The sequence below is a fragment of the Capricornis sumatraensis genome, chromosome 8, assembly GCF_032405125.1.
Source record: "Capricornis sumatraensis isolate serow.1 chromosome 8, serow.2, whole genome shotgun sequence".
In the NCBI taxonomy this organism is placed as follows: Eukaryota; Metazoa; Chordata; class Mammalia; order Artiodactyla; family Bovidae; genus Capricornis; species Capricornis sumatraensis.
The window spans coordinates 101,691,774-101,701,917 of NC_091076.1; positions in this window are offsets into that span (position 1 = coordinate 101,691,774).

The following is a 10,144-nucleotide window of genomic DNA, read 5'->3' on the forward strand; positions in this document are numbered from 1 at the left end:
ATGCTGATGGAAACTAAGGAGGGTAGAGAGTTTGACTGAGAAATCAGAGGAGGTAAAGGTGATGGAGGGCTGGCACCTGTTCCTAGCAGTCTGGAGCGGAGTGAGGCCCAGTCAGTTAGACGGGGCAGGGTACCAGCTGCAGTAGCTGGGACTGGGGAGACTTTGGGGACTCTAGGCATAAGCAGGGCCACCTAGGGGCCCTGGTGACATGATATGGGATAGTGTCGAGGGGGTCATTCTCCAAAAAGCAGCTTGGGTGTGTCTGGGAAGCACTCGGGCACAGTCATAGCTTCTCCCTTGAGGGTCTCTGAGAGCTGAGACAGGTGATATCAAACCACAGCAGGACAACCAGGAGGGATGACAATCCTCCAGGTGACTATCTTTGTGAGCTCATTTGAGGCTCCTGGGGGACACGGGGCTGTCTCGCTGTAATGTGGGGCAAGGACTGTGGGTTAGGGGCAAGCAGAGGGAGGGACTTTAGGCAACTGCTCTTTTGTAGCTTGTGGCATTGGCTGACCCCTGTGAAATGGCTGCATTTACCCCTGTGCCATCACAACAGCTCATGCAAGCCAGCACCAACCTGTTCCCGTACCGTTCAAGCCAGTGTTCCTCAGCCTTGGCATCACTGACATTCTGGGTAAATGATTCTGCTCTGTTTTTGCTTATATTTTAGCATTTTTTAAACACTGTGGTAAAGATATATAGCACTTTGAACTATGCTTATGTGTATAGTTCAATGGCTTTAAGTACACTCATATTATTGTTCAAGAACCTCCAGCATCATCTCCAGGACTTTTTTATCTTCCCAAACTGAAACTCTGTCCCTGTGAAACCCTGATTCCCCATTCCCCCCCTCTTCCGAGCTCCTGGCACCCACCATCCTACTCTGTCTCTATGGATTTGACTCCTCTAGGGACACAATGTAGGTGGAATTAGACAGTATTTGTTCTTCTTTGTCTGGTTTATTTCACTACGCATGATGTCCTCAAGGTTCATCCAATCTGTAGCAGGTGTCAGGGTTTCCTTCCTTATAAGGCTGAATACTATTCTGGGCAGATGATTCTCTGTTGTGCGGCGTTCTGTGCACTGTGGGATGTTTAGAAGCACACCCAGTCTCTACCCACTGGACACCTGAAGCACTTCACTCCTCTCAATTGTGACAACCCCAAATGGCTCCAAAATTTGCCAGACATGCCCCTGGTTGAGAACCACAGCTCTGTGCATGGTCATTTCTGAAGACTTGAGTCTCTCCTTTGTGTACCTGAGCTCCACAAAGGGCCAGGGACACCTCAGGAAGTGTCCCCTGGCCCCAGCTGCAGCCCAGCTCCCAGATTCCATCAGAAAGTTCCAGCCCCACACACATCCCATGTCAAGATCACTTAATAACATTAGGACAGATTCTCCAAATGGCCATTTTTAATAATTTTTAAAAACCCTCTCTTTTCTTAAATCCACATTAAGCATATGGCAAGCCATGTGCTGGCTGCATCACCTCCTGCAAACTCAATGCTGGCCTCTTGTTTTTCACCTTCCATCTGGGGAGACATAAATCCTACTTAGAGTCAAACCTCAGGAGATGTGCAAAGCATGTACGAGTCAAAGATAAACAGCCTGCTTTGCCCTTGGACACATAAGCTGGATTTTCTCCAGTAATCCAGGCCCTGCTCAGAGATAGCCAAGAGCAAGGAAACTTTTCAACACGATGGTCCATAACAACACACACACACACCAAAAAGAGTGAGTCTGGCAGTCGAGGCAGCTGACAGCCACAATACAGGCAGAATTTCAGCACATTGCTTCCTCCTCCCAGACCCTGCCAACACAGCTCGGGCTGATCCACACAAATTCCACATTTCCACTCAAGCCCCATATAGCTCTGCTAATACCCATCAGCCAGCAGACAAAATCTTTTATTTCCCCGTAAGCCTGCAACAACAACAGAAAAAGATGCATTTGCACCAGCTTTGGGAATAGAGGAGAGACACCGGAGGCCCTCAGGATTATCTTGGCAGAGAATAAATTTTGTTGGCACGTGTATGGTTCATCAGGCATTGATTAAGTCACGGGATTTGTAGACTGGGATCAATCAGAGCACCTCAGAGTGGAAACAAAGAAAACTACCTTGGGGCCAGAGGGGAAGCCGGGAGCAGCGGCTGTCCAGCTTTTAGTGGAACATTTCGGAAAAGTGGTAGATTTTCTCCCATTCTTCGTCCCCCTCCCCCACCATTTCCCCATCCTCTCCCATGTGACCTGCAGCTCTTCCCACAGAGGCAGACATGCTTCCCTGATCCTGGATCTCAGGCTTGGCCTTGAGACTTGATGTGGCCAGTGAAACGCTAACAGAGTAGCCAAAGCTGGGGCTGGGAACGTGCTAGGGGGTAAATACTTCCCCTTGTTTGCTTCTTTCTCCAGAGCAAGAAGCCAGCTCAGTGAGGCCCCCAACCTGGGGAGGGTGAGAGACTCAAGCTGCAGAGTGAGACAGCCTCCAGCCGCCCCCAGATCCAGGAGAGTCGGTGCTGCCATGTGAAGCCATGAGTTGGGCTGGGTTGGGTTTTTTTCTAATTAATTAACTTATGGCCGCACGCTTCGTGCTGTGCGTGGGCTTTCTCTAGCTGTGGTGAGCGAGGGCTATTCTCTAGCTGCGGTGCACAGGCTTCTCGTTGCCGACTTCTCTTGTTGGGGAGCAGGGGCTCTAGGTGCACGGACTTCAATAGTTGTGTCTCACAGGCTTAGTTGCCCCATGGCATTTGGGATCTCAGTTCCTGGACCAGGGATTGAACTGATGTCACCTGCATTACAAAGCAGATTCTTAACCACTGGACCATCAGGGTAGCTCCTAGGTTGGCTTGTTATGCATTGCTATTGAGCCAACAGCTGACCAATACAGACACTTCAAATCACACTTCCAGGGGTGGGCCTCTGAGGTCTCACCATCATTCTTACAAGGAACTCACTGACTGCTGCCAATCGGGAAAGTTGCCTTGTCAATATCATTGTCACTGGACAGTGATATTTCTGCCGTGCTGGCTTTGTGCCTGTCTACCAGGCCGTGGGTGAGCTTGGCCACTGAAACAGTCCAAAACAAGTCAGTCCTGGATGCAGCAGCCTGTCGGCTAGTTGTGACAGCTCTCGAGTCTTCTCTGCATCCCCTTCCCTCCTTGGAATGCTGGGGGAGACACCACTTATGGAGAAGATCGGTCCCGGCACTCAGAGTGTCCACACAACTGAGGACCTTCACAGAGTGAGCGATGGTCATGCCAGAGGCAGGTCGTTTTCAAAAAGGCTGAGCCCCCACTGCAGCCCAGCAGCCCTGATGACCCTACCCTCCTGGCCCTTCTGGTTCCCATCACAAGTGCCCTGTCCTGATGCTTGTATACCTAGGTTCAGAGGAGCATCACTCAACATCACCAAAAGGTAGAAGCAATTCAAGGGTTCATCGATGGATGAATGGATAAACAAAACGTGGTCCATCCATTCAGTGGAATATTATTCAATCATAAAAGGAAGAAAATCCCGACAGGCTGCAATGTGAATGAACCTTAAGGACCTTAAGCTCAGTAAAATCATCAACTCACAGAAAGATAAGTACTGCATGATTCTACTTAGACGAGGTCCCCAGAAGAGTCAAATTCACACAGACAGGAAGCAGAATGATGGTTTCCAGAGGCTAGAGGGGTGGAAATGGGGGTCTATTGTGTAATGGACACAGAGTTCTAACTTGGGATAATGACAAAGTTCTGGAGATGGTTGGTGGTGCCAGCTGCAAAACAGTGTGAATGTGCTCAACGCCACTGACTCTACACTTAAAAATGGAAATTTGGGGGTTGTAAATATCTTACTACTACTTTAAAAAAATGACCTGTCCTGTGTACCAGCTCCTTGATGCCCTGCTCCCACCTGGCTGTCAGACAGCAAGGCCATCTGGGAAGTGGAACTGTCACATGGTGGGCATGGGGAAGGTACCGCCTGCTGCCAAGCTGTCCTCTTTGGTTCCCTTCGGTTTCCACAGGAATCTCCAGCACCCTCACTGCTTCAACTCAAATGAAGTGACTACTCACGGGGACCATCAGGCGCAGGGGCGGACCAGTAGGAAGATACAGGGGTGGAGAGAGTCCTCCAGATGCTCCCCGGAGCCCACAGAGGCTCCCATGGCAGCACCCCCATGGCGACAAACCAGCACGGGGCACGCTTATCACACACTCCACACACTTATTCCACACTCTCAGTGGGAGGGAGGGCTCTTTGTGGCTGGTGTCTGGCTGAAAGCTGAAACTTGAGCAGGTGGGGTCCCAGTTGCGGCTCCTCCTCCAGGTTGCTGAGTAAGTCAGGGCTCGTCCTTCACGACATCATTCCCATGTTGTCACAGCATTCTCCTCTTGCTTTAAAGGAACAGCCTTTGCTTGACCCTGCTGCCCAAGAACTTTCCTCTAAGATTCCGCCAGGCTATGGAGGGCAGATGAGAATGCAGGCTGTAAATCAGCAGGCCTCATGACATTCCGATCCATTAATCCATCAAAAGAAGCTTTGCTACCTCTTAGCTCCAGAGAGAGACCAGAAATCCTCTCCCACGATTGCCCAGAGGCTCAAGCGCCACAATGCTGCTACTCTGCACTTCTGCAGGAATTCGCGGGATGGCCATGCTCTGCACTGTGCCTGTCACTTGCAGTTGTACCAACATCCCCAATCCAGCAGAAAGCGTTTGTTACCAGGTGCCTTTGCTTGTCCCCAGATTGTTCGTGAGGGAAGAAGCTCATCCTGAAATGTTGAGGAGAACATAAGCTACCCCCATAACCTATAGGATTCAGACAACCTTCCAGACTGGGAGTTCTTTGAGAGCTGGAGCCACCTCTATCCTCCAGCAGTGAGCCCTAGGGCCTGGCAAAGGATGGGTGGATGACTGGGTGATTGGTGGGTAGATGATGGATGGGTGGATGAGTGGGTGGGTGGATAGATGACTGGGAGGATAGATGGCTGGGTGGATGGATGGTTGGGTGGATGGATGAATAGATGAATAAATGAATCTCTAGCCAAGGAGCAGATGTTCTTGCTCAGAATCTATCTCAGTAGCCTTGTAATGTCCCTTATTTGTAAAGTGGGGTGAGGGTCGTTTTTTTTCTATCCATTCCATAAGGTTGCTGTGAGAAAAAAAAATTGGATGATATATTATAAAATCCTTGGGCTACCCCTATAGAATTATACAAATGAGAAGAAGAATTGTTCAAAAGAAAATCTTTTCTACAGCCTAGTAAATGCTTATAGGAGAACTCATTGGTACAATCCATGACTTAATGAATCCTCTTGAGGAAAAAGCACTGAGTGTTTGGGAGGAAGGATTCAGAACAGCAGAGACTTGGTCAACAAGCCATCTCACTTTAGACAGGGCTGCACACTACCTATATTATCACACCTGTACCTCCTACAAGACTGTGAACTTATGGAGGGCAGGTACTCGTGTCTTAGACCTATAATCCCCCACATCAGTAAAAATGGGTAACTAATATGCACTCAAATGCCTACTGCAGTGATAACCAAATCATATGATGAAAAAAGATATTTCTTCACAAAAAGAAAATAATGCACAAATACTAGCATGAAACACCTATGCGAACTGTGTCCTGGTATGACTGAACTTAGAAACAGACATTTGAAGTGGGTTTTAATCTATTTAAAGTGAAAGTGAAAGTCGGTTAGTCGTGTCCGACTGTGTGACTCCATGGACTGTCCATGGAATTCTCCAGGCCAGAATACTGGAGTGGGTACCCTTTCCCTTCTCTAGGGGATCTTCCCAGCCCAGGGATTGAATTCACATCTCCTGCATTGCAGGCGGATTCTTTACCAGTTGAGCCACAACGGAAGCCCAAGAATACTAGAGTGGGTAGCCTATCCCTTTTCCAGCGGATCTTCCTAACCCAGGAATTGAACTGGGGTCTCTTGCATTGAAGGCAGATTCTTTACCAACTGAGCTATCAGGGAAGCCCATTTACACCTTATATTAAAAACCAATTTAAACCTTGTATTAAAGATGGACATGGGCTTGCGTGATCACAAGGAGGGGAGATAATGTGAGACAGTCTACACAAAGAGCCTGATGCTGACGTATAAAAACTCTCCATTCACAGTGGCTTATTAAGGTCTCTGTAACTTGGGGGTCACTTGGTCTCTGTGGTCCTGGACCTCCTGTCTTCTTTCCCTATCTCAGAAGAGATCCCTTTCCCTCCCCTTTGGGTGGGGCAGGAGGTGGTGAGGGCGGTCCAGGTCAGAGGGGGACAGGAGCATCTGGTCACACAGGAGGGGCTGAAATACCTGTGCCAATGACCCTGTCTCCTCTTCCTCCCCACTCCAGCTGTTGTCCAGCTGGACCCCAACCACCAAGGCTGGAGGGTCAAGTGTTCACCTTTCCTGGGCGTACATGAGGATGCAGAACCATCACTGGACTTGTTTGGGACTCTGGACCACGGCAGTCAAGCTAGACTGGGAAAGAAAGGGGGTGTGACTGTCACAGGCTTGTCCTCAGAGCACCCCCAATGTGCTGGCAGCTGCCTGCTGCAGGGCTCACTGGGGGACACGACTGGGGGAACACAGTGGCAGTTTTTATGCATGACAGCTCTATGAAAAGGGCATAGCATTTACTTTAGCAAATTTGGGACTGGGGATTGGTGAACTGACCAAAGTTGGTAAATATCAAGGGTTAAGCAGCAGGCCCCCCATTAGCCATGCTGTCTCTGAGTTGCAGACATCAGACTTCCTAAAGGACAGGAGCTGGGGGTCAGCAGGGACTCAGATGCATTAGAATTCCTAATATCACCATCCCACAGTTAGGGATGAAATGAAACAGCTCTATTTTAACCACATAATGTCCCCGGGAGCTGGACCCCAAATGATCTCTAATTATTACAGATATCTCTGATTTCTGGGCTGGTTTCCAAGGCTACTATTGTGGCTGTTTAGTCATGGCTGGGGGCCTGGATTGATGGTCAGAGAATCAGACACAGGGGAAGTGGGATGTTGCAGGAGGCCTGCTGTGGGTTCAGGAACCACCCTGTGCTCTTGAAGACATGGGGAAGGAGGCATTCCTTCCTTGAGCTGGGCTCAAGGCATTTAACCCCCAGCTGAGCTAGAAAAGCTAGATGCTCACGGAGCTTCGTGACTGACTGAGTCACTGGCCTGAGGGTCCCAGGGGACTTCTGGCTCTCTTACTACTATTCCCTGAGAGGTTTTCACAGGATCCTCCTCCCACCCCTGACCCAGGACTCACACAGAAGTAGAGAGGGGACTTGTCTTTGGTTGCCATAAGTCTGGGGACACTATGGCACTAAGTAGGCAGGGACCAGAGATGCCAAATGTCCCTCACCGCACCAGTGAGGTTGTTGTTGTTCTGTTGCTAAGTTGTATCCAACTCTTTGTGACCCTAAGGACTGCAGCACGCCAGGCTTCCCTGTCCTTCACTATCTCCCAGAGTTTGCTCAAACTCATGTCCATTGAGTTGGTGATGCCATCCAACCATCTCATCCTCTGTCACCCTCCTTCTCCTCCTGCCCTCAATCTGTCCCAGCATCAGGGTCTTTTCCAATGAGTCAGCTCTTTGCATCAGGTGGCCAAAGTACTGGAGCTTCAGTTTCAGCATCAGTCCTTCCAATGAATATTCAGGGTTGATTTCCTTTAGGATTGACAGGTTTGATCACAGCACCATTGCAATTGTTAAATTTTCCGTGTCAGCTTCGCTGGGCCATGGTGCCCAGTTGTCTGGTTAAACACCTTCTGCTGCTGCTGCTTCTAAGTCGCTTCAGTCGTGTTCGACTCTGTGCGACCGCATAGACGGCAGCCCACCAGGCTCCCCCATCCCTGGGATTCTCCAGGCAAGAACACTGGAGTGGGTTGCCATTTCCTTCTCCAGTGCATGAAAGTGAAAAGTGAAAGTGAAGTCGCTCAGTTGTCTCCGACTCTTCGTGACCCCGTGGACTGCAGCCCACCAGGCTCCTCCATCCATGGGATTTCCCAGGCAAGAGTACTGGAGTGGGTTGCCATTGCCTTCTCTGAAACACCATCTAGATGTTGCTATAAAGGTACTTTTCAGATGATATTAACATTTAACTTAGTATATTTTGAGTAAAGTAGCTATAGATGACCCTTCCTAGTGTGAGTGAGCCTCCTCAAATCAGTTGAAGACATTAAGAGAACAAACTGAGGTTCCCAGAAGAGGAAGGAAGTTTGCCTCCACGCTGCCTTGGGCTCAAGACTTCTACATCAACTCCTGCTGGAATGTCCAGCGACTTGCAGACTGGAGATGGGCCAGCCCCACAATCTCAGCAAGCAATTTCTTAACATAATCTTTCCCCTCTCTCCTCCTCACACACCCCTACACCCTCTCTCTGTATCTATATCCTACTGGTTCTCTTCCTCTGGAGGACCCCGACTAGTACCACCATCCTGCCCTAAACAAGCTCCCCCAGAAAGTCACTGAGTGGCCTGGCCCAGTCCCATGTGGACCGCCTGTTCCCTGCCTCTATAATAGAGGGACAAGATGCAAGGCCACTCTGTACTGAAGTTCTGGGATTCAATATTAAAAGTGGACCCCAGGGGGGCAGCCTGTAGGAAAGTGCCTGATGTGTAAAGGAGACAGCAGGTCCAGGTCACAAAATGAGGCTGAGTCCCCTTGAAGCTGGCCCTCAAGTCTGCCCACCAGCCCCCAAAGGCCAGCAGCCCCTTTGCAAATGGCTCCAGCCCATAGCCTTCCTCCCACACAAGTGGAGGCTCGGATCTCTAGTCAATTGTCAAACTGGATTGTTGGAGACAACAAAATCTCTTCAGTGTGAAGGTCCCGTGGTGGATTCCTGGCCTGTATTTTCTAGTCAAATAGTCCCGGAGGTTGCGTTTGTTCTGAAACCTCAGGGTATGACCTTGCTAGGAAGGGCAGTTGTGGATGGAACAGGGCAGAGCCAAGGAAGGAGGGTTAGCACCAAGGAGCAGAGGTGTCTGTGACCTGGGTCCCGAGCCCCCTTAGGATGGCTTTACAGACTGGCCAGAGTGCTTAGAAAGCCCGATCTCCTGTGTGCCTCTAACCAAAGCAGCCGTGGTCCAGTGGAGGCACCTGGATTCTTGGCTCACAGGACCTGGGTTCTGGTCACCAACTTGCTGTGAGACCACGGATAAGCCACTTGCCCCCTCAGTCTCAGCTTCCCCATCTGGAATGTAGGCCTTATGGTCTCTGGGTGTTGGTGGCCCCTAGTCACCATCATGATGCTGGCCTCTAGGGCTCTGGGCAGCTGCCCTGCTGCACAACCTGCATCCTCAAATTCCACCCATGTCCACTCCACACCAGCCTCACTGGTCTCACCCATAAACAGACATTCCACTTCACTGAAACAAAATGCTCAGCATGGACAAGAAAGCCCAAGGTACCAAAGTGAGACAACGACTCCAGAGCAAACCTGAGATGCCTCGGCAAAAACAAAGGAGATGAGAAATCCAGGAATGACAAAAGTCTGTGCCAGGAAGTTCTGGTCCAAGTGTAGAGCCCCTGAGTTGAGCCTTGAAGAGAATAGACAAAGCCCAAGCCATACACAGAGGGCAGCAGGGATGAGAGGGGCTCAGGGCAGGAACTTCTCCCCAGAAAGGAAGGAATAAGCAATCCGGATGCAGGAGAAAATGCAGTGCCTATAAGAAAGGTCTGGTCCAATAAATGCAAATGAAAACAAGGAGCAATTCTGAACGTCCAGCCGGGTGACAGAGCCCAGGTGAGCAGTCCTGCGAGGGATCCAGAGCCTCAGAAACTCAAAGACAAGGAGCCAAGCTCTGCCCCGCTGCACATTCACGTGCACGCGTTTCCAAATGCAGAGCATCGCTCTGGGGCCAAAGCCGGAGACGTCAGACAGTTACTGCCTTGCAATGGCATGAAAGACCACCAACCAGGGCAGTGAAAACTGGAGCAGGGCTTGGAATCAAGGGTTTACCAGGAAGACAGGTCAGCACTCCCCTTCTCATCAGGAGGACAGAGAGGCTGTGGAAGCCCGCAACTGAGACAGCTCCGAGCACAGAATCCAAAGTCAGAAAGTGAGTGGGGGAACCTCATGAAAGTGGGGAGGGGCCCAGTTGCTGTCAGTGAGGAAGCCTCGCCCAGCACAGCAAATAAGCTCTAAAGCAGATA